At 34.2% G+C, this 5,414-nt stretch overlaps 1 non-coding gene across 1 annotated transcript; it reads left to right on the top strand.

Moving 5' to 3' along the window:
- Positions 1-301: 301 nt before the first annotated feature.
- Positions 302-383, top strand: Trnal-aag. The gene has a single exon. It is a non-coding gene; the product is annotated as a tRNA-Leu (tRNA).
- The last annotated feature ends 5,031 nt before the right edge of the window (positions 384-5,414 follow it).

The raw sequence follows: 5,414 nt of genomic DNA, 5'->3' as shown, positions 1-5,414 counted from the left end.
TTAAAATTTTAATTACGATACTGGCCAAAGGTTAATTCATCTAAGTTTGTTTCACCAGAGTTTCCATTATTATTTTTTGTTTAGTATAAAATGTCTGTTTTAGACAATGGCAATATCCTTTGTCACTCCGTATTCGTAAATCTTTTTAACATTTGTAGTGTAGTTTAATTGAGTATTAAAAAGACATATGCTGGGCCAAGTCTAAAAATATAATCACTATAAATAATGAGTTTATATAATTTTAGCTGTTATAAATAATATTTATCGGTAGCTATTTATCTATTTTGAAATTGCTCATCAAGGTAGCGTGGCCGAGCGGTCTAAGGCGCTGGTTTAAGGCACCAGTCTCTTCGGAGGCGTGGGTTCGAATCCCACCGCTGCCAGAAATCTTTTATATTTTTATTTTTCTGAATTCTATTACATCTAAAATATAATGTTCTTACGTATGGTAAAAAATCTTTGTTAATTGGGAAATTCTAAAATTTCAAAAAAGGCCTCTGGATTTCGACGATTAACCTTTCTTATGATTTTTTTATCTTTACGGTTTTTCTCTAATCAAATTTATTTAAAAGAGTTGAATTGTGCAAGCGTGGATATTAATTTAGAATGTAGGTCAAATAAAATCAGTATAAATGTAAACACGTGTTCGTAACAGCCTGAAATAATGGTTGAACGCGGTCAAACAATAAAAAAATTAATTCTCTCAGAAACCCAATTGTAACTGCCAATTACTTTGATATTTTAATATGCTTTGAGTTAACATCTGATATTTAAAAACATAGCTACAAGTTTGACATCTATATGAAGGCGAAATTTATATAATAAAATTGTATACAAACATTTTAAAAATAAATTTTAAAAGTCGTTTTAAGTCTTAACAAAGTGTGATTTAGAAAATTTAAAACATTGTTCGTATCTAATAAAAAAATATTTTTTCTTATTTTAAATAATAGTACGCTTTGTTCCGGATGATTTCTCTAATTCTAATCTTCTAAATCTAATCAATAGAATAGAATTTGGCGCTAACCAAACATCTCTTTCTATTATATATTAACCTTAGATATCCCACGACGTCCACGATGCCAAAATACAGTCGCAATGTTAATTAAATATATCAGTATTAATATACTGATATTTATTATAATTAATAGTTTGTTTCCAAATTTAAAAATCATTAATATATAATTAAGATTTGTCTTGTTACTTAATTTCCTAGTGGGAGTGCCATGCTGTTGCCTTTGGGCTTCAGGCAAATGGGCTGAAACTCGGCACTACCCGGGCGGTACCACTGTCTCTCAGAAAACAGGCGTGAATACAAATTACCATCCATATCACCTCGAAGTTCGTCATTTCACAACTGAGCGTGTCTTAAGGCCCTATCCCAGCACGAATTTCTGTGTCAGTGTCTCGGGCTGGACTGCGGTACGCAATGGAGAGCTGGAGAACTGAGGCGCGCCGGCCTGTAATATTTTTTTTTTATGTAAAACATTAAATTAATATAATTTTTTTTCTGAAATGTATTACTTGAATTGCCATAAAATATATCGTGTAAATTTCAAAATCATGTTCTATATACATTTTCGTCATAAAATGCATTCAAAGTGTCAACAATTAGCTTTGTTTGGATTTTTTTCTATCAAGCGAAGTTATTTAAATCATGTATCGATCTTTTCAAAATGGATACATATACTATTCATGTCCACCATATATTTTTTCCACTCGCCATACTTCCAGAAACGATGACAAAAAAAAAACAAAACAATGTGCCTTTTTGGAGGGTGGCGACCCTTAAGGCAGTTTTTCCGAACCAATTCGACTTAGGGTCCTTCAAGAAAATAGCGTACCAATTCTTGAAAAGCCGGCAACGCACTTGCGAGCCCTCTGGCAATGTGAGGGTCCATGGGCGGCGGTATCATTTAACATCAAGAGCCTGCAGCCTGCGTGCCTCCTGTTATATTAAAATTATATTTATATATTCCATATTACCGACGACGCTCATTCATTATATTTAATTCTTTCGACAGAATGACGGATCGAGGACAGAGGAAGCTGTAAGTGTCAAAAGAATCTGCCGCATGAACGATCACATTTTGTATTTCAAACAAACTTTTCTTCTTATAAAGTCTTAAACGCTATATCAGTTCTTGATCGAGCTAATGTTATGCGCACATAGAAAGAAAATCCAATGGTGCATAGCCGGGGATCGAACCTACGACCTTAGGGATGAGAGTGGCATGCTGAAGCCACTAGGACAACACTGCTCAATACAACAATATTTTAATAATAATTTAAATTAATACGAAGCAGTCTGTGCGTCCACTAACGAATGCTGAATGGTGGACACCCAGAGGAGGTTTCTCCACAGCGGTACACCCCGTAATATCTGTTTAAACGGCGGCTTCATACTTTTCAGGGGGTGAATGATGGCTTCCGGATGATAAACCTACTGCATCCCTTCACGCCTGTTTTGCTGTTAGACAGGGGTTCTACCCTGGTCAAGCCTGCCCATTTGAAGCCCGAATGCAACAGTATGGCGTTTTCCGTCTGTATGAACACGACTCAATTGAACTTTGTGCGGTTAATATTGTGATTCCTAAGAATTTAATGTAGTTATGGTTTTATTTGTTAGTCTCGTGGCTAAACCATTCAATCCTCAAACCTGAGCTCATGCGTTCGAATCATGGTTCAATGAGCACTAAGTCCTATGGTAAGGCAAACATCACGATAAGTTTTAAACCGAAAAATGTTTGTGACACAGACGGCTGATCACCTACTTATATTTTTATTTACTTAAAGCCATTTTTATTTTATAATGAAGTAGAGAGATAATTAATATTATTTATAAAACATCTTAACAACATAACAACTCTTACAAGTATGCTGAATTAACTATGTGACCAACAGCTTTTATAAATATTATAAAACCAACCAACCAACAAAATTTGTATTACCAAAAAATTAAGATGAACCGCCTACCTTAGTAAAACATAATACTTATATTGGTGTGTCTGTGCGTACGTATGTGTTTGCATGTATGAGACGGTATGTGTGACTATTAACTTTAACTATTTTGTATATCAATTTTCGGAGAAATTTGTCTATTTAAAACTGTCAAATTAAGAAAAGAAATCATTATACTAGACACAAATTCTATGTAAGGGGCGTTACGAGAAAAGTCATTTTTATTTGTATTTACCGCGAAAGAGCAGTCTTGTTCTCCGTCTAGAAACAGAACATTTAATTTTGATGAGTTATTCAAGACTTTTAAGCGAGTATGACACACAATTTTAGGCCCATTTCACATTTTCAAAATAGATATTGTGTACATACTTTTGACGCAGGTTAAAATAACGTAGGTTTTATGATTTCAATTAAACCTCAATTTATTGAACTGAAATCATACAGCAACAAGATAAATTGGTGACGTCGTTAGCTGCGATGGACATCTGCATACGACACGCCATGAATTGAGATGAATGCCTGAACAGAATATACGTGAAATTTTATTGGACACGCGGAAGCAGAATATTAGATCAGGATGAAAAGGTTTCAGTGAATTATAAGGTATATTTGGGCTATTTTCCGAAGCATTTTATCGTAAGCTTCTTCATCGCCATCGCGAGCAGTGTTGGCCTAGTGACTTTAGCGTGCGTCTCCCTGAGGTCGGAGGTTCGATCCCGGCTGTGCACCAATAGATTTTCTTTCTATAAACGCATTTAACAGAACGGTGAAGGAAAACATCCTGACGTGACACAGGATTCTGATCATAAAACAGATACAGAAATACCCAGTCGCGCTACTGCGCCACTTATTTATTTATCGCGAATATTTTACAGTTATTATATCTTCACTAATATTATAAAGAGCAAGAAATTATTATCAAAAAAGGTTTGTGTAAAACAGATTTAAAAAAAATCCTAAATCACGTACGTGATTCTGCGGGAACTATTGACAATAGAGCAACGTACTACAGTTTTAAAGATGACATAAATAGGCATGACATGAGTTATGTAACCTAAATTAGTTAAGTTGCATATGTATATAAGCTGGTTAACCATTAATTGTTTAAAACATGAGTTTATAACTATGATAGCATCAGGGATTGCAACGCTGGATTTAGGAAAAGTAACTTGACTTATTGGACATTATCGGAAACGAGAATATTAAATTACAATTTATGAGTGTGGTAAAAATTAAAAGGCATCAAGTGAACGTTGGTTCTTTATATTTTGTTTCCGCTTCTACTTATATTAGTCCAGCCATTTATCTGTTTCCATAAAGTCTGCGTATAGTCTAAGCGTTAAAAGTTTTATTTCACTTGTACAATTTTGAATTGGAGTAACGAGGAGTATTTTATTCTATGTAAATATATAATAGAATCGCTAGTTTGTACATAAAAATACTTCAAAAAGCCTCTGTTAATTAACGTTTCCTTTGATCCAAAATCTTAATTACAGATCACAAATATTACGACTTATTTTCTAAGGGTAATACTAAATTGCCTTTTTGGTATGTATTTAATTTAATCAGGCCGATTCGGTATATTTATTCTAGCCGCACTTAGAACATAGGAGTCTCCTTTGTCTGTGTTTGTAAGGCACTGTGCCTTGCACTTGCCTTAGTGAACACACAAATGTATCTGCCCCTACAATTCTTGGTATTAAATTCAAATAGTATTTCCATAAAAATTAATAAGTAAAATTAAATTAAAAAATCCTTTTTATTTCTTGCTGCAGATCACTGTAAACTTAATTCTACTATATATACACATATATTTATTTGTAAGAAAATAAATTACACTAATTTTCTTTCATTTCCAATTTTTATATCTATTTTCTAATTTGTTTGCATGAACCCTTTCGCAGATGAAGGCCTACTGCAAGGCAGTCCACCTGGACCGATACCTTTCGGTCTTGTGTGAGTTGCATCCAGCTTGAGCCAGCGGTTTTATTATTGACATCCGTCCTACTCGTGAGCGGTCTTCCTCCGTTTCGTTTCCCAATAGGGCCTCCCCACTGGGTCGCACTTATGGTCGATCGATCGTCAGGCCTTGCCCATCTCCCTTTTAGCTTTAGAACATCGTTTAAAACAGCAGTAGCTTTAGTAACGCTTCTTATCTTTGTGTCTTATTTTATAATTTTTTCTAATGTTGAGCATGCTTCGTTGTAGGCCCCTTTCCCAAATTCAGATTTTTCTTTTTTCTTATCTGTATATTTCCATATCATTAGAGTTTAATTTTGAATAGTTATACATTTTATACATTATTTTGGTGGAATCCAGAAACCTTAACAGCAGTTTAATGATCAACATCGAATTTAAAGTGCTTGCGAAAAATCAAGTGTTTTCTCATGCTGAAAATGAGCACAAATTCTATGCCTCGCGGTATTTATAGTAATCACGTCGCTAGACAAAAA

The sequence above is a fragment of the Pieris brassicae genome, chromosome 1 (assembly GCF_905147105.1).
Source record: "Pieris brassicae chromosome 1, ilPieBrab1.1, whole genome shotgun sequence".
In the NCBI taxonomy this organism is placed as follows: Eukaryota; Metazoa; Arthropoda; class Insecta; order Lepidoptera; family Pieridae; genus Pieris; species Pieris brassicae.
This window is presented reverse-complemented; position numbering and strand designations above follow the sequence as displayed.